Source organism: Aethalodelphis obliquidens, unplaced genomic scaffold (assembly GCF_003676395.1).
Source record: "Aethalodelphis obliquidens isolate GAN/ISIS:26980383/991018 unplaced genomic scaffold, ASM367639v1 scaffold41, whole genome shotgun sequence".
NCBI classification, from domain to species: Eukaryota; Metazoa; Chordata; class Mammalia; order Artiodactyla; family Delphinidae; genus Aethalodelphis; species Aethalodelphis obliquidens.
Window position 1 is genome coordinate 616,368 of NW_020837985.1, and position 24,117 is coordinate 640,484.

Here is a 24,117-nt window from a genome sequence, read left to right on the forward strand (position 1 = left end):
GAAGTATGAGAGGTAAGCATCCTCTTGAATTTGATTGAATTTGATTTTCCACTTTTAAATGTATTCCTTTCAATTAGCTGAGTTAGAAAATTTAAGTTTTCCCTTAGAATGTTTAGGTTTTTTGTACAAGACCTAGATTATTATTGACTGAAGGATAAATAGCTTTGACTGATAATAGAAAAATCTACCTGAAGAGCAATTCTAATTTAATTTCAATGTTTTTATAACTTACCTTTTTAAGTATGCATTTTATAAGATCTGGTCCTTATTGTGCACGTGGACACACACACATACAAACATGAATGTGCTTCATAAAACAAAGCTAGCTATATCCTTGCACCTGCAACTTCTGGGTGGCAATAACCTGAATTACATTGAAACCCATGTGATGGAGATGTTAATTTCTCCACTCTCGTTGGACAGTGGAACAGATGCTGTCTTGAACTTCAAAGGGATTTGACTACTTTCTGAGTTTCATTAATGAACAACAACTTTTCACAGCCTAGTTTTTAAAAAACTCTAACAAAACATACAAAGGAAAAAGATCAATGAGGAATTCATCAGTCTTTTCCTCCTAAAATGTTTTTTAGGGATAGAAAGGAAGTCAAATTCAAAACATTTGATCTTTCCCAGGAAACTGAACTGCACTGTATTTATTGCTTTTCAAATCTGACAGCTCATCCTGTGGCCTCACATCATGGTAGGGGACCCAATTCTACCAGGAGAAGATGGGCTTTGGGAAATAAGTTGTTAAAGAGCTTGATAGAAAAAAAGAAAACCCAATTGGTGATAAATATTTTTGTTCTTTACTACCTTATCTAATTCTGGCTATTGAGTTTAGCTCAAGTAATGCACCATTTGTGTGGCCAGAAGACTTGGTTCCAGGACCTTCTGTGTTGTTAACTAGTATAAGATAACAGATAAGGATGGGAGCTGACAGTTAATACTGCCTATTGATCAGGCACTGTTCTTAGCATTTTACATATGTTAAGTAATTGAATCTTTATATCAACCTTACACATAGATATTATTATCATCCTCATTTTACAGATAATTAAAAAAGCACAGAAAGTTTAAACAACTTCCCTAAAGTCACAGAGCAAGCAAGCAAGCAGTGGCGGCAAGATTCAAACCCAGGTCTTCTGCCCCTGGAGCCCATTCTCTGAAACACCAAGCTCTATCTCCTCAACACTATTAATATCACGTCAGCTCTCTGAGCTCTGGTTTTCTCATTTTTGAAATAAAAGGAGAATAAAACTGCACATTGTAATTTACTTGCTGTTACACTCATAGAATTGGGCAAATAGGACTTTAGCAGTTACATAGTCCAGATTAACATGTTGTAGCTAAAGAAACTAAGTTCTAGGAATTAAGCAACTTAGAGTCACACAATTAGTGACAGACCTAAAACCTGGTCCTTTGAGACAATCCTTACTGAATGGCAAACAAACACATCTAATGAGGTTACACATATTAATATGGTTGGGCATAGCCCAAATTTCATATTTTGAAAATAAATAATAAACATTAATTGATCACTGTTTGATATTGGGTACTATAATGGAGGTGTATGATAGAGGGCCATACAAAACTGAGGACAGTATATTTAACACTGCTGGGAGTGTGCGGGCAAATAGTAAAAAACAGAAAGGAGGTAACTTTTTTGGGGGGAGGGGGGTTATGCGGGCCTCTCACTGCCGTGGCCTCTCCCGTTGCGGAGCATAGGCTCCGGACACGCAGGCTCAGCGGCCATGGCTCATGGGCCTAGCCGCTCCGCGGCATGTGGGATCTTCCCGGACCGGGGCGTGAACCCGTGTCCCCTGCATCGCTAGGCGGACTCTCAACCACTGCGCCACCAGGGAAGCCCGGAGGTAACTTTTGAACTGATTTTTGAAGGATAGGGAGGAGTTGCTTTGAAGACAACGAAGAAAAAGCCCATTGAATCTGAGAAAAATGCTTGTTCAGGCCACCAGTTCAGGACAGCACGCTCAAAGAAAGGGGTCCACTCTCCTTGTTGGTAAACTTCAAGCCACCTGAGCTCCCATTGGAAGTTATGTGGTTAGTGTAAGACCACACACGTCTTTGGCAATTAGAAACTCTAGTCTTTTAACTATCAAAATCAAGAGAATGTTTGGGTCAGCTGGAGCTTCAGAAACATAAAGATTTATGTTCAGAAACAGAAACAAAGATTCCAGTGCCCAGGTTTCCTGGCTGTCAGTCTTTAGAAGATAATTTTAATTCTTCCCTTGGTTTCTTCTAAACCAAGTGGGAGTAAGGACAAGATCCTTTTTCTTATCTTTATGTCATCATGGCCTGATACAGTGCCTGAAACAGAGTAAAATTTATTTAACAATAAAAAAATGTTTATTGTGCATTTACAGATGTCAGGCACTATGCTCAGGATTATATGTGCATTTTCTATTAATCTGCACATCTGCCCTATGAGAGAGTAATCAAGATTGGCCCAGAAAATTGGAAACTTAGACTGAGAGTATGTCCAGGGACCCCCTGATGATGGAGGGAAACAGACTTGATACAGTCCCCCTGCCTTCAAAACCTGCGGCATTTTCAAAGTGTGATGAATTCATTTACAGTTACTTGCATGATATTAATGTGGCTCATAATTTTCCCAATGCAAAATGTATCTTATGAGTATTGATATGTAATTTTAAAAATATGCCTTTGCATGGAATGAATAAAGTGTTTTAAAGACAAAAATCTAGAAGCAGTCGCTATGCTTTTCAAGAAAAAATTAAAATATGACACCAATGTGCACTGAGTTATTTTTAATGTACAAATACTTTTTAGAAATGTAACAGAAGAGCATTTTTCTACTTTTTTAAAAAGAAATCATTAAGCATTTTCTTTTTAAGTATTGCCTTTACAGAAAACGATTATCATATTAAAAGCTCTTTTTAAAAAGCCTTTAAAACACTGTTAAGTGCACGTAAATTCAAACACATGTGAACAATTGCAGTCTTCTTTTATTCTGCTTGCTTTCAAAACTGAACCTATGGATAAGGCTAGGCTCTCCCACAAGACACTTTCAGAATTAGAAACATCTAGAGATTAGGGAGTTCATCCATATTCCAGTCAGCTTGTTGATTAAGCCAGCCCTTGTGTTCAATTCATCAGGTTGACTCCTTCTAAAAGAAAAGGATAGAAACTTTACAAACTCAGAGAATTAGGTGGGTGTAGATTCTCCGTACTGATTTGCATGTCTCTACAGTACTGCCTCTAAATCTCTTATAATCACTCTTAATGCAGCCCCACCCCATTCAATCCTGTTTGCTGTTCTGGGAATTTCAAGAAACGAAACTGACAATACAATTCCAGTAAGAGGTAATTAGAGTCACTTGTCTCACGGCATGTGGGATCTTAGTTCCCAAACCAGGGTTCAAACCCACACCCCCTGCATTTGAAGCTCGGCATCTGGGAAGTCCCTGAGTAAATTGTCAACCAGGATTTGAGAAGCAGCAGAGGCAAATGACTCCACAAACTGCCATCAGTTCCAATTAGAGCATCAGTGGGATCTCATCAAAGGGGACAGAGACTTGCCATGTTCCCTATGCTGGGAAATAAAAGATAAAGAGGGCTCTGCTGGCAAGAGGTTTATCATCTAACAGAGATAAACCGTAACAACCAGCCAGGCCATTATATGCAGTGCTGTGAGGAGGGTGTAGACGGGGTTCCATGACGTAACGGAGGATGCAGAGACATGCACTCTATCACAGCTGGAAGGAGTAGAGAAGGTGAACCTCAGACTGGGACCTGAACCCACGTGCCGGGACTCGAACCCGGCAAAAAGCCACGGTCTTCCAACCAAGATCACACACCTGGTTTTAGGACTTAATGAAGCTCAGGTTCTTGATGCCTCATGGCAGAAAGAATTCTTTGAGAGACAAAATGATAGGTTAGAAGTGGATTTATTTAGAGAGAAACACATTCCACAGACAGAGTGTGGGCCATCTCAGAAGATGATAGCGGCACCAGGGTATGGGTTTGTCAGTTTTTACAGGAGCGGGTAATTTCATAGGCTAATGAGTGGGAAGAGTGTTCCAGCTATTTCAGGAAGGGGTGAGGATTTCCAGGAATTGGGCCACCGCCCACTTTTTGATCCTTATGTTCGGTCTTGGAACTGTCATGGCGCCTGGGGGTGTGTCATTTAGAGTGCTGATGTGTTACAACGAGTGTATACTGAGGCTCAAGGTCTAGTGGAAGACGATTTCTCTGTCATCTTGGACACATTTGGTTCTAATCAGTTTATGTCATGTCCTCAGGCTATGTCATTCTTTCAAAGGTTGTGCCCTGCACCCTTCCCTCCTGTTTCAAAGGGGGACTGTGGAAGGCAGATGGGGGAGATCAAAGAAGATGTCTCAGGGGTCTCTGAATTTAGTTTATATCTTGAAAGGAAGGTACAATTTCTAAAGGCTGAAAAGGAAGAAGCATTCAAAATGGAATGAAGTACTTGAAAAAGGTATTGTAATTACAGTGTGAAGGACACATGGGGTGGCATAGGTGAAAGTGGTTTGACTAGGGTGCCCTTAAATGAAAGTCAGAGAGTCCCAGGACCCTTGCTCATCCAACTCTTAGTCTAAAGGTTAAATAATATCAAATTACTCATACATTTTTCTGCCAGTTATTTTATCTCCATGTGATATTTAATAATTATTTACTTATAACTATCAATGAATATGTAGAATGTATTGAACCCTTAATATATGCATTGTTCATTTTATCCCCAACAGAACACTGAGAAAAGCGCTATCGTTATCTCCATTTCCCAGAGGAGGATATAGAGCTGAAAAAGATCAAATAACTTGTCTGAAGTCCAAAGGTAGCAAGAAAAGTTTGGATTTCACATTCAGTTTCTAGAGCCGCAACCTTGACTCTTGATACACACTGAGTGCCCACGACATGCCAAGATGTTTGCTCAGAGCTGGAGTTAAACACATGACCAAAAGTGACACAGTCCATCTTCTCTGGGACCTCTTCTTGTTCCTTAAAAGTTTCAGCAGCTTAGTTTAGATGGAGTAATAAAGCCACTAATAAAAAGCCAGTTATAAATGCTCCCTACTCTTTGGTACAACTACATGTAATTAAGTGATTAAAAGGAGGAGGAAGGAAGAAAAAGAGAGCAAAGAGGTAAAGATGTCTGTCTCTCAAGGGTGGGGTGAGCTAACCAGACTGGTAGGATTCTAGTATTTATGATGGGACCTCCTGAAGGATAGAGAATAAGCATATGTATTAAACACCTGATATATTGCAAGGTACATTTTTTAACAGGCATTAGCCCATGTAAATCTCACAACAAACTTGTGAAGTAGGTATAATGATCCCATTTTATAAATATGGAAATTACAAGGTTTGACTGGTAATTTGAGACCACGTTATATGAAGCCTTGAAGTCTGACATGACCATACCCCTTCCTCCCCTTAACTGGTAACTTCTCAGTTTAAACCTTCTGCTGCATATTAGAAATGAGTATTAGAAACCATGGCAACTCCAGAAACATTCAGAACATAACAGATATATGTGGGATAGACGTGTGTCCAAGAACACAGCACAATTCAGGACAAGAAGGTTTGAGGGGCACTTCCTTGGAGGAACCAAGAACTTAAGTGGAAGCTTCAACATGAGTTCCCAGATGGAAAAGTTAGGATTTCTTATACACAGAAAAGAAGTTTCCCTGCAAAAGCTGGCAATGAGTAGCTTGACTATCTGTAGAGATATGATTCAATGAGCTGCACGCTCAACTTCAAGTTGGCAGTTTGTCTTCCAGATATTTACTACTGACACTGATAATATTAATGACTATTTATTTAACACAGACAGTGCCAAACCCCATGTTGGATCTTTTCCATACATTATCTGGAATCCTTTTGTCAAGCCTACAAGGTGAGAATTATCTCTGTTTTATAGATGAAAAAGCTGGCCCAGAGAATTTAAGTAACTTGTCCAGTTTACCGGAAGATGAATAGAGCCAGAATTAAACTCATAGGGACTTCCTGGTGGTTCAGTGGTAAGAATCCGCCAGCCAATGCAGGGGACACAGGTTTGATCCCTGGTCCGGGAAGATCCCACATGCCACGGAGCAGCTAAGCCCGTGCCCCACAACTACTGAGCCTGCGCTCTAGAGCCCGTGAGCCACAACTACTGAACCCACGTGCCACAACTACTGAAGCCCACATGCCTAGAGCCCATGCTCCACAACGAGAGAAGCCACCACAATGAGAAGCCCGCACACCGCAACGAAGAGTTGCCCCCGCTCGCCGCAACTGGAGAAAGCCCGCATGCAGCAGTGAGGACCCAACACAGCCAAAAATAGATAAAATTTTTTAAAAAATAAAAAAGAATTAAATTCATACTCTTTCCACTAGGCCATCTTGCATGCATTAGACACTATTATTTCATTTAACCATGCTCCCTGGTGACACAGTGGTTGGGAATCTGCCTGCCAATGCAGGGGACACAGGTTTGGACCCTGGTCCAGGAGGATCCCACATGCCAAGGGGCAGCTGGGCCCGTGCGCCACAACTGCTGGGCCTGTGCTCTAGAGCCCGCGTACCACAACTGCGGAGGCCCACGTGCCTGGGGTCCGTGCTCTGTAACAGGAGAGGCCACTTTGATGAGAGGTCTGTGCGTCACGGCAAAGAGTGGCCCCTGCTCGCTGCAACTAAAAAGGGAGCCCGCGCGCAGCAACAAGGACCCAACGCAGCCAAAAATAAATAAATAAATAAATTTAAAAAAGTGTTTATCTCAGGTTCCTAAAGCCCCAACAAGTGGCAACTAATTGAATAAAAAGAAAAAAAAATTACCTCAGCTCACACTGAGTGGCCCAGTGGCTCAGTGGCCCACACTGAGCTGAGGTAATTCTAGTCAAAAGCAAATAAATTATGTTTTGGTTACCATGCAGATATAGGTGCTACAGGTGGCAATAAACTGAGTTTACTGAGATACTGAGACAGGTGTCCGATCTCTATCCTTGTACTCTGTTTGTGAATACATCATTGTACTTGGATTAGGTTTTAAACCTCGAACTTTACCTATGTCTGTTTCATCGTAACACAAGCATGTTGGATTTGAAATCTAAGGTTTGTCACGACTCTGTGATGCTCTGACTCTTAGATGTCATATTCCAGTTCCCACGGGATGGAACCTCTCAACTGACTGGGAGTTTTGGATTTCAGGTTCTGGACCTGTGATTTCTTAAGAAGATTTAAGTAAATAAAGGAGCATTTTCCTGTTTGCAAAGGTAGTTTTTCTCCTTCTTCCCTTGAGGCACTGTGCTTAAAGTGCTTCTCTCAGGCTGAAGAGGTGAAGGAAAAGCTCCTGGTTATCTCTAAGTTACCTAACTTCGTGAGCTTATCAATTTCCCCTGTTTGATAGCTCTACTGTCCTAAACAGTAAGTAGGAGCTTGTGGCTTTATAGCTACCTCACAAATCATCACATGCGAAAACTGGAAACAGAACAGAGAAAATTATCTCTTTTTCCTAAGAGATAAGAGAAAGTTCTAAGAAGCTCATCTGTCGAAAAGCCCTTAAGAGCACATCTTAAGGCTGCTCGGAAATCCGCATTCCAACGTGACTCTTCAGATCCAGCAGGCTGAATCTGAAGGGGGTGCAGTCTGCTTCCTCTCCTCCACACCCAACCGATAATGCAGAAATGCCCAAGTTGAAGCAACTGGCGGCATGCCTATATCAGGCTGTCTCAGAATTAGGAAGTGGGAAGAGGCCATTCAGAGGGTCAAGATATAATCTAGGTTCAATCGGTACCAGGTCTTCAACCAGATTCAGGCTCAGCCATTGTCTAGATGTGGCAGCCAAGTTTCCATCAACTTTACTGTAATGAACATGTGCACAGACAGGCATTTCTTAGTAAGAGAGCATGAAACCAAACAGGAAGGTAACTAGCTGTTAGAGCTTAGGTTTCATTTCTGGGTAAATCAGTAGTCATCTCACAGAGTCATTCTTTCTTTGTATAATCTCAAACCAGTTGAAACAAATGGAATGAAATAAGAGAAGGTGTGTTAGCCGCTGCTCTTAAATTTCCCCTGGTTGTCAGGATTTGTCTTAGTTTGGGTTTTAGACTTTGTAAGTTAACAGTTGCCATGTTCAACTTTAGATAACCCCATAAATCCAGAAATAGCTAATATGATTCATCTGGGAATCAGTTATGGCAATGATCTGTGTCCAAATGTTGGTTTTATAGTCATACCTATTCCAAGAGCTATGTCCTGTGAAAGGATACAAGTCACGCTCTCTGCAACCTTGAATCACTGCTCCGTAACTACAAAAAAACTATGATCTCTGCTGATTCTGAAGTTGGCCTATCTTTTAGGCTCCTGGCCAAGTTTGGACCTCTGGGGAGGGAATGAGGGTGGACATGAGGGAAAGAAGGAAGTTCTGCTCATTGAGATGACTAAAAAGTGGATCAGCCATTAGTAAGAGGACCTTTGAAGGGTTACAAAATTACAACTGTGCTAACAAATTATTAATGTAATCTGCCTTTGTGATATAAAGCCTGAGGTAATTTTTGTTAAGATGAAAGAGTGAAAGTTCTAGCAAAGCTGACACAATTTCCCCCCACTTCCTCCTCAAAAACTTCATCACCTTTATCTCAATTCACCAAAAATATATTGAAGATCTGCTTTGTAAAAAGCTCTCCTATCAGAGGTTATAAATGCAAAGAAGACAGAGTGCCAGCTGTCTCAGGGCTCACAGTGCAGTGGAAATACAGGAAAATACACATGTAATACACATGGAAATACACATGTAATTCTAAATCAGGGCACACTGGAAAGGGGGCAGAAATCATTTTCTCTTATCATCTTTCTCTAGCCTCCTAAATGTGGGTCTATGACCCCTCATCTGAAAACCTACAACACACTGTATTTGTGGCAAAGAATGTCCATCACTAAACAATATCCATGCTCCCCTTCTTCTTAGTAACAGAACCCTGATTTTATTTGCAATAACTGTACACACTGGAATAATATACTTCCCATCATCCTTTGCAGCTAGGTGTGGACATATGACTAATTCCTGGCCAATGAAATGTGAGTGTAAGCACTCTTTGGCACCTCCAGAAAGCTGCTTAAAGGAAGCTGACTCAGCTGGGAGAAGTTTTCTTTGTACCCTTTCACATTCCTCCATGCGACAGCCTAGAATGCAGGTGTGTTGGCTATGTGTTCAAGAACTATCTTGGGGACTTCCCTGGTGGTGCAGTGGTTAAGACTCCACGGCCCCAAAGCACGGGGCCTGGGTTCGATCCCTGGTCAGGGAACTAGATCCCACATGCATGCTGCAACTAAGGAGCCCGCCTGTGGCAACGAAGACCCAACACAACCAAATAAATAAATATTAAAAAGAAAAGAGCCATCTTGGACTGGAATTCCCTGGTGGTCCAGTGGTTAGGACTTCACGCTTTCACTGCCGAGGGCACAGGTTCAATCCCTGGTCAGGGAACTAAGAATCTGCAAGCTGTGGGACGTGGCCAAAAAAAAATTTCCTTCCTTAAAACTCCTAGATGAAATAGGGAAAAGATCCCTGACATTGATTTTGGAAATGACTTTTTGGACTAGACTCAGCACAGGCAACAATATCCCATTGAGGATGCAACTAATTTAATTAACGATCCCCCTTTCCCCAGACATATACTCCTTGCTTATTTAGAGGGTGTTTTTTTAAAGAAATATGGTTTCATTTGGATTATTACTTCAGGTTAGATTGATTTTTTTAAATTAGTAAGATTAATTAGGGTCAAAGAAAATGGCCTGTATTTTTTTAAACGACCAATTAAAAATAGAGTACAGGGCTTCCCTGGTGGCGCAGTGGTTGAGAGTCCGCCTGCTGATGCAGGGGACGCGGGTTCGTGCCCCGGTCCGGGAAGATCCCACATGCCGCGGAGCGGCTGGGCCCGTGAGTCATGGCCGAGCCTGCGCGTCCAGAGCCTGTGCTCTGCAACGGGAGAGGCCGCAGCAGTGAGAGGCCCTCGTAGTGCAAAAAAAAAAAAAAAAAAAGAGTACAATTTTTTTTTCTAAATTTCAGGGTCAGAGAGAGAGAGTGCTAGAGGAAAATTTCAGAAGTACTTCATTTACTACGTCGGGAAACAGAGGGCCAAAGAAACAAATTGACTTGTTTAGTGTTACACATTCGATTATACAATAGATTTAGATTTTATACAATGGATTAGGTGGCAATATCGGGACCCAAACCATTATGAGCATCTTTAACAGACTTTTAAAAAAGAATCCTTTCCAATACTTTAAAAATATAACCATTGAATTAAACAGGTACTCAAAGCATCTTGACTCTTTCCTGTCACTTTTACAGTAAGCATACTTTGCGTAAAAATGGAAGGTATATTCTAGCATTTTAGAAAATTGGGGCTGGATGACAGAAGAAAAGTATATACAAGCATAAGAAAAGACATGAATTTTAAAACTGATCATTTTCTAAGTGAAAAAGAAGTAGGTTATTTGGGTCACATAGAAAATGGTACATATATCCTATCTGGTATCATGTCCTGTTAAAGCTCTTCTTTGTGAAAATTTTGCAAATATCTTTTTATGCACATTTCTCCTCACTAGTGATGAAAGGGGCCAGGAATTTCGCCTTTACATGTGATGTCAGAGTGCCACATATTTCTTGATAAATCCAGAAAGGAAAGAAGTTGATCGAGATTAGCTACAATGAAATCAGAGTCATGTTATATGCCATGCTTTGTCAATTATGATACGTGTACACATAATGTTTTTTTAAACTAAAATAGAGCTAAAAGGTAGAAGATATATATCATCAACTTTATGATAAAGTTACGCTTTTTGTCAGAATACCTCTGGATAGATGTCTATGTCATAAGAATAGATTAAACCAGAAAAGTGGGTCAGGGATTGTCCTGGCAGCTTAAATAGTTGTGATTAGGAAAATCTACTTGGGAAACAGTAGACCTTGTGACACGTGGAAAAAAATGAGAAGGGAAATGATTTTTCAGGAGACAGTAATCATCCTAAGAATCCATTTATACTTTCACTCATGAAAATATATACAAATTTACTAAATGTACTAATTTACAACCTTCTAAGTGCAATGCCCTAAGTCCACAGGTGCATGCTAGACCGTATGTTGAACTGATGCCTAGGACACGTTATAGGTCATCTAGCTGTAAAGCTGTGGAGTTAGAATGTGAACCTAACTTCTATGATATAGAAAAAATTCAGCAAAATCTATTTTGATATCCTTGTTCTGAAACACATTCCTTATGATTTTCCAAAACTTATCAACTCTTCAGAGCATAAATTCTAATTCAAATGATTAGGTTGCTGCTTTCATTTGTTTGTTTTGCTTTTCATTTCATTTCTTTTCTTTTCTTTTCATGTTCAAGAACATATTCTTGCTACTCTAAGTTATTTCTCAGATGCCATTAGGAGAACATCTACATACAACACTGTAGGGTTTGGGAGATTGGGATTGACATATATACACTAATATGTATAACCTAGATAACTAATAAGAACCTTCTGTACAAATAAATAAACAAAATGAAATTTAAAAAAACAACACTGTAGGATGCTGGCTCCTGTCATTGAGCGAATCTTACTCGTTTGCACACTGTACTGAAGCACCTATGTTTTGGGAGGGAATAGCAGAGATAAAAGAGGAGATCTAGGTGATAGTGAACTTTTAAGGCACTGATGAGAAGTATATATTTGATCTAGATCAGACTCCCTGCAGCACTCCTCCCTTCCTGCACCATCTCCAGTGCTTTTTGTGAGCAAAGTCTTCTTAGCCTAGACCTGGAAATAAGCAGGAGGAGGTGGTGTAATTATGGGGTAGTTACGGGGTATGACTTCTGAATAAATCAGCGGCCACGGAAGAGGAAAAGAGCTTTACTACTATGGGAATCCTGTAAACTTCAGAGAGATGTGATAACTAGGCTTAGAGAGCAAGCAAGGAAACTTCACATCTTTATCAGTAGGTCTTTGTATTAGGCAACACTCTTTGAGTGAAAAAGACAAAATTCAATTAAAAATTGTTTAAGGAAAGAGAAATTTTCTGGCTCATGTACTGGCAAATTTCAGCCGTGGTTTTCTTCATTTACTGTTACATCAAAAGACTCAACCAATGTGTTCAAAGATAAACGGAAGCATATTAAACCTTTTAAGAGCTTATTGGAGCAAAAATCGATTCCAATTGGGCAGCACCAAACCACAAGTGGTTAGGAGCGCTCAGTGACAAGAACCAGGGAGAAGACGTATGTAGAGAAAGTGTGGCAGCAAAGAAAGGACATTACTTGATTGGCTATAGCTTAAAGCTTGTTTGGCTGTTTGTGACTGGTTGTCCTTAGCATTTTGATTTTATAACCTTGAGGCATTTCTATGCTTAGATACTGGTTTGCTTACATAGGTCACCAAGGCGTTAGAGCCACCCCAGCTTAATGGCCTGCTTGTTTAATTAACTTTACAAGTGTCGCCAGGGCTCTGTCTCTCCCTGCCTTTCTCAGCTGAACTGTTGTCTCAGTTACTGCTTTTCAGGCAGCCCATCTGCCTCTGCCTAGCACCACCATGGTGGCAAAATGATGACAAGCGCTTCGCTATCACAGTGGGAAAGTGGCTGCCTCCTTTCCAAAAGTTAGGGAATTTAAACGCATTAGCATGGCTTGAAACCTTCTCTCTAAAACAATTCCTGTTAACAGGATAACAGTGGAAACCCCAGGGTATAAGAAGGAGAGACTAATCCCAGTGAACCTATAAGATTAGATTCTGGGGGTTAATGAATGTTGAATGGGATGGAGGTATATAGGACAGGAGTATTTCTTTTGAGTTATTACAGATAATTCTCTGAATAATCTCCCAAAATGATTTTTTTATTTTGTTTTATCTTAACTGTCACAGAGTAGGCAAGAAACTTGACTGAGGTCCTGGTCCCACTGACTCTATAGCTTCTCCTTTTCCCACTGTGCCAGCCACTCCTGAGAAGAAACCCTGAGTATTGCTTGATTTTAATACTAGTTTTGCTGATATTGAAGAGAATAGAAAGCCGTCAGGATCAGCTTTTATTCCCCTTCTTGCCCTCTCTGAGAACTTGGCCACTCTGGTTCTTGCTAAACCTTCTCTCCATATCACCTTGCTCCTTAATTTTCCTGAAGTGATTTTTACTGGTCTTATATAAACATATGGTCTATATTAAGAACCAGCTCGGGGGGGACCTTGAAGATGGCGGAAGAGTAAGACACGGAGATCACCTTCCTCCCCACAGATACACCAGAAATACATCTACACGTGGAACAACTCCTACAGAACACCTACTGAAGGCTGGCAGAAGACCTCAGACCTCCCAAAAGGCAAGAAACTCCCCACGTACCTGGGTAGGGCAAAAGAAGAACCAGCTGTCATTATATTCACAGAGTTCAAGCTTGGGTGTTCCTGGGTTATTGACCAAGGTGATCATACAATTAAGAACAATATTCACTGGCTACTTGCTATACACCCAACACAATTCTCAGCCCTTTGCCTGCATTGTTTTATTGACTCCACAAGAAACTCCAAGATATATATTATTAGCCTCAATTTACAGATGAGGAAGATAAGGCAGAGAGATACAGAGGTTAAGTAACGTGCGTGAAGTTGTAATGCGTAGAGGGACCTGGATTTTCGTGCAGGCAAACTGGCATCGGAAAAAATGTTGGATAACATTGTTTCTCATTGTGTCCAAGAGGCCACAAAGGAAGACTAGGCTGCAAAAAGCAGGGAGGGCAGCAGGCCGGGAAGGTGTTTCTAAATGGAGAGAAGGACATGGACCCACTCAACGGGTAGGGTGGCCTCCGGGGTAAGGAGACAATGATGGAGATCCTCTCTGTATGGGATCCAACACCAACCGGAGAGCCAGAGGAAATAAACCAGCAGAGAACAAAGTGTTCCAGGATTGGGAAAGTATTGAATAAGCCATCAATAGACATGGGAAGTCAGATTGGAAAGTCAGGAGGGCTAGCTCAAGAGAGGAAAGGCCATGACTCGTCACGATAGTTTCATAGGGACCACATGGTATATCCAACATCTTACCTCAGTGAGCAGGGAATTCATGGTGTTTAATGTCTGAGATGTTTAGGTTTAGTCTGAGGGAAATATCTCTTTCCAGCATTGGTGTTTTTATAAACCTAAACGCCCGTCAGTGTGAAAAAGTAGGCAATTATTTCTCTGCTACACCTGCAGTTCTAATGTTATTTTCTTCCTTTAAGCTGTATGCTTCCTAAACTTCACCTGTCTTTAAAACAGCTCACACTAAGATCTAAAGCTTGTTGCATCCATGACTTTATTCTAAATGTGTCCCTGAGCATCTGGTAGATAACGGTACGAATTCAAACAACAAAACTACAGCTAATAATCACAGTGCACTATGCTATAAAACATGTGTCATGTCATTCCAAACATCAAGGAGGGTTCTTTTCTCCTAAAAGCTGTACTGAATATAGGATTTTAAAATTCACCTCTTAAAAGAAGAAAATTTAGGGCACTGAAAATTACATAGGACTTCTGCTTAAAAGGGAATCCTTGCTTCTCAGTTGTTGGAATTATTAAAAACAATTTATTGGGAAAAATTATACATTTTAATCCTTCCCCTTGACATTTAATAATTGAGTTTGCACACACAGGCAGACGTACACGGGCACACACACACACAAGGCTTCAATTTAATTTACAGTGAACTATTTTGCAGTGTATAGTAGGATCAAAGTTGTTAAAAAACTCAGCTTAATTAGAGGTGTATTCATGAATTTCCAGAGAGCCGTTTTCAGTAATATCTTTAGTATCATCAATATTATTTGAGATGCTGTAGAACATAACCCAGGTATGCAATTAACTTTGCATTAAGATTTGAAGTGATGCAAGCTTTGTCTGTGAATATCACCTCTCAACTTGTAAATCTCCAGAGCGTGGTGACAATTTGGCCTGACTACAGCTGTGTCTGAATGAAGTACTTTTCTTTTGCGCAATCAGTACCCTACTAGTATGAGAACTCCTTTTTCTCCTTTCAGTTTATTTTTAAAATCATTTATTAAGTTTCCCTCCCGTAAAAGTCATTCCAGAGTTTGCCTTTTCTTTCTTTCTTTTTTTTTTCTTTTGAGGAGGAAGGGGTAAATTTTCAGGCAGTTTCCTTAGTCATTCTAGGCAGCTAGCCAATGAGATATAGACTAAACAACACAGAGAATATTAATTCCACCTCACAATGCATGCACAGAGCCAGTGATGCATAAAGCTTCATTCCAGAGCTGACAATAAAGGGGTTGTGCAACTGTCTAGAGTGCAACGTCACGAACAGTTTTCTGAGGGAGTTGGAAGGAGATAAGAGAACAGACCTTGGGGAATAAGTTTAAAATGGCTAAATAGTGATGGCAGAGCCAAATTCATACCTACATCAGCGGGTGCAGAGAATGAATCTGAGTATCTTTAATGCCGAATTTTAGAAAAGAAGTTTCAAAATGAACCTAAAAGGAAAAGTATATATATACTGGGTGTTTACTGGCAGTAGAAGAAGCTGGGTAAAAAAAGAATTAGAAGGAAAATCAAACTACTTATTGAAGGATAATATACATACAGAAAACTTATAAAACCTAAGTCTAGAGTTGGTTTATTTATTTATTAAGGCTGGATTTTTTTTTTTTTTTTGACCATGCCACGCAGCTTGTGAGATCTTCGTTTCCTGAACAGGAATCGAACCCGTGTCCCGACCAGGAATCGAACCCGTGTCCCCTGCAGTGGAAGCGTGGAGTCCTAACCACTGGACTGCCAGAGAATTCCCTACAGCGGGTTTAAAAGTGAACACACCATAAATGTAATTCTCAGGTCAAGAAACAGAATGTCACCTACTTCCCAGAAGAAACACCCATACCGCCATGTAGTCACTACCTTCCCACAGGTTAGGCATATCCTAACCTCTATCATTAGATTAGTATTGCTCATGAACATTACATAAATGGACAATATAGTGTACACTCTTTTGTGATTGACTTTTTCTTAATTCAACATTTTATTTGTTATGTGGTTCTAGTACTTTTATGCTCACAGCTGTATAGTATTCTCAATGTGTGAACATGCCTCAACTTATCCATTCTCCTATTGAAGACATTTGGATAGAAAATATTATACTTTTTTTATATCACTGAGCTCGATCTGCTAATATTTTCTTTAGGACTTTTATATTAATATTTATAAGAGAGATTGGCCTGTAATTTTTGTTTGATGTGATTCTTTTGCTATGTTTGGTATAAAGATTATCCTGGCTTTAAAAAATTGCTCAGAAGTGATGTCTCTGTTTCCATTATCTGAAGGATTTTGTGTAAAATTAGTATTAGTTCTTCCTTGAATTTTTAGAAGAATTAACTGGCAAAGCCTGGAATATCTATTTCTTATTAAACATGAGAGATAATAGGAATTTTTATTCTGTCTTTGAGAGGTGTTTGACTTATATTTTTGTTCTCCTGAATACATAATTGCAATACTTGACCAATGTCTTCAGGAGGAGACAGGCTCTATGTTTCATGTCCTTTAGTTCTCCAGGTTTGGCATTTCTGTTACTTGCAACTCCCCAGAGCTGTCCTGATTTCTCTGTCCCTCAGTAGGACCTTTCTCAGGACAAGCTCAGTTTTCTACCCTGTAGTGTATTCTAAGATCAGCAAATGCTCCAGGGAGAGTAGAGGTCACTAGCTCACCTCTGAAAGGTGTTTTCTCCTCTGGATGTTTCTGCAGATCTCTGCTATTTTCAAATGTATACATTTATCTGGTGTTTTTGGTGTTACGGAGCATAAGTTGGTCTTCCATGAATTACTCCATGCTCTTCAGAAGTTGAAGCTGAAAGAAGAATTTTTTAAAACAGTTTCTGTCATATTTGCTTTGTGCTGACTGATTATAGCAAGAAGTTCTGGCACCATTTAGGGTGCTTACAGTCTAATATGGAAAATAGAGACTAAATAAACACACATCTAGAGAATTTATAATTGCATATAGTAGTGTATCATTAACTCAGTCAACTTTTAAAATGACAACTCCACTTAAGTTGTTGCCAAGAACTTTCAAACATTGCTGCTTTGAAAGGTAGCGATCCTTGGAATTGTTATAAATTTTTTTTGCTTTTCAATTAAAATCATTTTTAAAAAGATAATCCGAGCAATAAGTAAAAAACTAAACAAAATGAAAACTTAACAACTTTTCTTAGAAAAATGAGGTCACAGTGCAAAATATTGTCCCCAAATTGGAGACACCAACAGGTAAATACAGCAGAGACTTCAGTAGAAATCTTTGCAGGAACCAGGGCCAGGGTAGGGAAACCTGAACTGTGGTTGATGAATTGCTGGAGGCTCAGTGTGGACAAGTCTGAGACACAACTCCAGGGAGACTGAGTCATCAGGAGAGCCACACACTTTTGCGAGTTGTACCTTCAGAGTTCTATCAGGCTCTCACAGAAAATATCAGAGAAAAATCCTCTTTTGCTCTGGAAGGGGAAAAGGAACCATCTTGAAAGATTTCAGAGCAATCTATTCTTCTTAACATGGTCTGCCTTCAGTAGAAACTATTTAACCGGAGCCTAACATGCTGGGGTTTTATCAGAGCCTAACTGAACTGGGGGAAGAAAATACCCAACTGCTAACCTTCCACATGGGGGAAAGGGAAATGCCATACTTTGGCCCACTCTAGTCATCCTGTACCACCTAAGAGGGAGGAGAAACTGAGAAGCATGTGTGAAGTTCACAGGTCAAGGGCACTGGCCCACTAAAATATTGAGACCTAATCATTAGACTGTAGACTGTGTTCCCTCCCTCAACATCTTACCATCACTAATTATGGCTTATTTTCAGCAATTTATTTTACCCAATATATCAAGTTCAGATATAAAGGAAAAACTTGCAAGACATACTACAAGAAAATACAGTTGAAGAGAAAGCACTGATGGGTGTTTTACCTTGCTCCTTCATCTGCTGTGTGTTTCTCTGTCTTCTCATTTTGCTTCCTGTGTTTGGGATCTCCTTTTTGCAGGCTGCAGGTTTGTAGCTCCCTTTGTTTTGGGTGTCTGTCCCCAATGGGTAAGATTGGTCCAGTTGGTCGTGTAGGCTTCCTGGTTGAGGGGATGGGTGCCTGTGTTCTGGTGGGTGGGGCTGGATCTTGTCTTTCTGGTGGACAGGGCTGTGTCCAGTGGTGCGTTTTGGGTTATCTGTGAGCTTATTATGATTTTAGGCAGCCTCTCTGCTAATGGGTGGGGTTGTTTTCCTGTTTTGCTAATTGTTTGGCATGGGGCATCTGGCACTCTATCTTGCTGGCTGTTGGGTGGAGCTGGGTCTTAGCATTGAGGAGGAAATCACTGGGAGAGCTCTCCTCAATTGATATTATATGGGGCCAGGAGCTCTCTGGTGGTCTAGTGTCCTTAACTTGTCTCTCCCAGCTCAGACCCTCAGACCTGACACCAGGCCGGAGCACCAAGACCCTGTCAGCCACATGGCTCAGAAGAAAAGGGAGAAAAAAATGAAAGAGAAAAAATGAAAAATAAAATAAATAAAAATAAATACAACAACATAATTAAAATGGAAAAAAATTAAAATAAATAATAAAAAGTAATAAGTAAAAAAAAAGAAGAGAGCCATCAAACCAATAAACAGATCCACCAATGATAACAATCGCTAAAAACTGTACTAAGATAAACATAAAAAAATAGAAAGAATCCAGTCGCAGACAGCAAACCCCAAGTCTACAGTTGCTCCCAACGTCCACCACCTCAATTTTGGGTTGATTCATTGTCTACTGAGGTATTCCACAGATACAGGGTACCTCAAGTTGATCGTGGGGATTCAATCCGCTGTTCCTGTGGCTTCATGGAGAAGTTTCCCTTTCTCTTCTTTGTTCGCACAGCTCCTGGGGTTCAGCTTTGGTTTCGGCTCCTCCTCTGCATGTGCGTTGCCTTCAGACATCTGTTCTCACCCAGACTGGACGGGGTTAAAGCATGGCTGATTAGGGGACTCTGGCTCACTCAGGGTGGGGGAGGGAGGGGTAGTTATAATTGGAATGCGGTATGAGCCTGCAGTGGCAGAGGCCGGCATGATGTTGCAACAGCCTGAGACACGCCGTGTGTTCTCCGGGGGAAGTTGTCCCTGGACGATGGGACCCTGGCAGCGGTGGGCTGCACAGACTCCCGGGGCGGGGGGTGGGGGGCGCGTGTGAATTGTGACCTGTGCTTGCACACAGGATTCTTGGTGGATGCATAGCAGCCTTAGCACTTCACGCCTGTCTCTGGTGTCCGAACTGATAGCCATGGCTCGCTCCAGTCTCTGGAGTTTGTTCAGGTGGTGCTCTGCCTTCTGTGGGCAGACAGGGAAGGAATCCCCTCTCCTCGTGCACCCCGAAACAATGGTCTCTTGCCTCTTAGCAGGTCCAGAGTTTTTCCTGGACTCCCTCCCGGCTAGCCGTGGTGCACTAGCCCCCTTTAGGCTGTGTTCACGCAGCCAACCCCAGTCCTCTCCCTGGGGTCTGACCTCTGAAGCCCAAGCCTCAGCTCCCAGCCCCCATCCGCCCCAGCGGGTGAGCAGAAAAGCCTCTCAGGCTGGTGAGTGCTGGTCGGCACCGATCCTCTGTGCAGGAATCTCTCCGCTTTGCCCTCCGCACCCCTGTTGCCGCGCTGTCCTCCGCGGCTCCAAAGCTTCCTCCCTGCCCATGTCCCCTCTCTGCCAGTGAAGGGGCTTCTTAGTGTGTGGAAACTTTTCCTCTTTTACAGCTCCCTCCCAGAGGTGCAGGTCCCATCCTTATTCCTTTGTCTCTGTTTTTTCTTTTGCCCTACCCAGGTACGTGGGGGAGTTTCTTGCCTTTTGGGAGCTCTGAGGTCTTCTGCCAGCGTTCAGCAGGTGTTCAGTAGGAGTTGTTCCACGTGTAGGTGTATTTTTGATGTATTTGTAGGGAGGAAGGTGATCTCCGCGTCTTACCCCTCCGCCATCTTGAAGGTCCCCTGCATGGGAAGTCTTCTGCTCAATTCTCCTGTGAACCTAAACTGCTCTAAAAAAATCAAGTCTATAAAAAAATTAATGTCCTTGAAAGTACTTAAATATGTAATGCAGAAGAGGAATGGAACTTCTGGGAGAAAATCACTAAGTATTTTGAGATTTGTAATAATTTATTCATATGTTATTAATGCAGTTTTAGATGTACACACATTTAAGTTTTTATTTATTCTGGATACTTGTGAATACTAATATCAAAAAGGAGTATGTTATTGCTGTGTATGTTACTTGCTCACAGTAACTGTTATAAGTAAACTGTTCCCCCTCAACAACCTTAAATAGCATATTATATATAATTCAATGTGTTTCTTTGGTTGTATAACATTTTCTTATGTATATGTGGCGTCTAGAAATTTAGCCGTTTTTTCAGCACTTAGTGATCAGTGTGTCAGGCACTGCCAGTTGCTGGGTATTGAAAGATAAAAACTTTAAATTCTGTCTGCCTTCCAAGTGTTCACATTTATTGGGAGAGCACAGACACTTAGTCACATAATTGTAGGTTTTTAGTAGTTTCCAGGGACTTCTCTGGTGGCACAGTGGTTAAGAATCCGCCTGCCAATGCAGGGGACACGGGTTCGAGCCCTGGTCTGGGAAGATCCCACATGCTGTGGAGCAACTAAGCCCACGCATCACAACTACTGAGCCTGCGCTCTAGAGCCCGTGAGCCACAACTGCTGAAGCCCACGTGCCTAGAGCCTGTGTGCTCTGCAACAAGAGAAGCCACCACAGTGAGAAGACTGCATACTACAATGAAGAGTAGTCCCTCTCGCTGCAACTAGAGAAAGCCCACATGCAGCAATGAAGACCCAATGCAGCCAAAAGTAAATGAATAATTTATTTTAAAAAAATTTTCCAAAAGAACAAATAATTTGCTGAATTATAGAGGTAAGAGCATGGTGCTATGAGATGTTTCAGAGAGTCATCTAAGCCAGACAAGGAGGGAGATCAGAAAAAGTCTTCAGAGTACACTTGAGATGATATTTGAAGGATGACAGGGAATTGGCCAGACAATTGGGTGAAGGCAGAAGGTGGGTACCATGTCCAAGGTAAGGGAATGGTACATGGCAACGCATATATGTGTGAAAGAATGCTTTGGGGAATCGTAAGAGGTTGGGTAGGAATAAAGTGGTAGAAAGCCCAAATACTCCTCTAAGGAGTTACGACTTGGTTGTCAAGATACTAAGAAACCACAGAAATATTCTAAGCAGAAAGTGACATGAAGTTATATGTGTTCCAAAAAGATCAATCTATCCTTGGTGTAAAAATTAAACAGGGGAGGGGTCAAGATTGGAACGTGAGAAAGGTTAAAACCCGAACTATGCTGGTCTCAGTAGGGTTTGAGGAGGGGACAGATTGAAGACAATGAAACGTGGTCCCAGATCACTATTGCCAATCATGAACACGGGGTCAGTGCCATGAAGATTTTATCTTTGTTGCTTTAACTTCCCTCTAGAAATTCAACAATGTATATGTGTGTGTGAATGAAAATATTGTCTCCTTATTTTAATGTTACAAATATATCTCTTTGGTAGCATCATCCTCTTCTTACTTATTAGCTTAAAGTCAGTCGAATGACAGCAAACTTTATATGTGTGTTCTTCCAGAGAGTCTATCTAAATTCTAGTCAAGCTATAATATAGCAGATGCATTCTATGTGTGCCTAACAAAATCTTTTATTACCAATGGAATTTTTGCACCACTTTACAATGAACTGGTAGTTAATGTGTGTTTACTCTTTTCAACGTGCTTTTAAAATCTTAACTGGGAATGAGGCTCTGATTCAGCTGTTCTAACTGTGAACAGAAAGGTTTGGAGGAGCATCTGATGATACCCATAAGGAATCATGCCGCTCACCGTACACGTGGGAAATGCCAGTTGAGACTACAGGCATATTGAAGAGAGCTGGGGTCAAATTTAAAAGAAAGAAAATAAATTTGATGCGAAACTATCTTTGTTAGTACTGTTGTTAGGGGAAACACTGACTGAAACCGCCCGCCAGGGCCAGGCAAAGACAGTAACAATGTGCATGAGTTATTTTAACGGCAGGAGGTCCTGGTAAGGAACACGGAACTAACAAGCCACCACCAACCCAAAGAATACGGGAAAGGTCAAAAGGAGAGAGGAGACGCCAGTCCACATGTCCTCCCAACCTCCCAGCATATCCTTCTCACTGGAATCCATCTTGACTGAGAGGTTGCGCACACCACCAGGAAGGACCCTGAGTCAGAATGATTGGCCAGAGACAACCCAGAAACTAACCCCATTCCCCTAAAACCCGAGACTGCGAGCCACGTGGCAGAGCAGTCCTCCTGGGTTCCCTTCCCCTCCTGCTCTCCCCCCCGGGCGCCCCTTCCCAATACAGTCTCTTGCACTGTCAGCACGTGTGTCTCCTCGGACAATTCATTTCCGAGTGTCAGACAAGAGCCCACTCTCGGGCCCTGGAAGGGGTCCCCCTTCCTGCAACACTATTGTCCTAACTTGTCACGTTTTTGTTCAAATTTGGAATGAATTAAATAGAGAAGTAAATATAAACTCCCTGTGCCTTAGCTTCCTCATTTGTGAAGATTTCTGTGAGATTAACTTAATTTTCACCTGGGGATGCAGCAGTCAAGAGTAGACTTCAGACTTCACAGACAGAATGCTGGGCTAAAATTCCAACTTGACCACTAGTAGCCCTGTGACCTTGGGCAAGTTGTTTGCCCTTTCTGTACTCGGTGTCCTCATCTGTTAAATAGGGGTAATAATAATACTTATTTCATAGGGTTGTTGGGAGATTAAACAAGTTAATATTTACAGTGCTCAGAATAGCGCCTGGTACATAGTAAATGCTATGTAAATGTCTGCTAAATATATAAAATTAAAAATGGGGAAAAAAGGAAATAATTTGGTGTCAATGAAAGCTTGTTTCTTTCCCTTTCCATTTCAAATACTTTTAAAAATACTTCTTTGGATGAAATATAGTATATGATTTAGGTCGCAGAGTGATCTGTGAAAAAGAACACTTCTTTTTAAAATAGTTTTCCCATTTTTCCTTTAAAATCTCTTCCAGGTGTATCAACACATACAAATGGTGATTTACAAAGGAGTGTGAATTTGTGTATATATCAATGTTTATATACATAAATAAATTTATTTTTATATAAAAAATGTATATCCAAAGACTTCTGATTACATCCTTTGTTATTGTATAATCCCTGTGATAATGACATTAGTGTCTGAATAGGCTGGTCAGTCAATACATTCTGATGTGAGCCTCTCTTTTTCCTGTTCATTGACAGGACAGAACTGAGACTAAAAGAAGCAATAGTGCTCTGATCTATTTCTGGTCTATCTTGCTTTCCAAAAAGGAATAGTGTTTACATTAGAGTATTTGGCAAGCGTGAAGTAGTTTTTGTGCTTTTTTTTTTTGAAGACCTGCTTTTAAGGCCCAATTTGCTTAGGCTGGGGCCCTACTGTTCGCTTAGAAGCCACATTCACCACTGGCCCCTTAGCTGGGAAACACGAATGGCCAATTATTCTGTGACCTGTTGCTGAACTGTTAACCTGCAAAAAAGAAGGTCCTCTTTTAAAATGCAGGAGAATCTAGGTGTCAAAGGATGTCCATACCATGGAAACCTTTATATCGTAATGCAGGACCCGCCTAACCTTTAAAATGGGGGCACCCCGGTGACTGTTTCATTTGACAGTAACTGGGGTGACCCTGTGTAATGAGAATGAACCATCCTAGCAAGACAAAATACCATAGGCATTTTTATTGATTAAACACCCCAAGACTGGAATTTCCCCAAAGACAATGTCTAGGGTTCTCCTCTTAGTGCTCAATTTCGATCTAAAAATATTTGACCTTTGATGGCAGCCTTTTTATTTTGGTCCTTTTCATGACAGCTGAGGGAGGTACAGGGAGGGCTGTGTGCGAGAGTCAGAAAGACAAGTGAACAGTGGACTGCATTTCTTTCATCTTAAGACACCACTCCACATTTTATGCTTTCTGAAATCAAGATGTGCAATACAAATGCCATTTCATCAAATGGGTGTGTGTGTGTGTGTGTGTGTGTGTGTGTGTGTGTGTGTGTGTGTG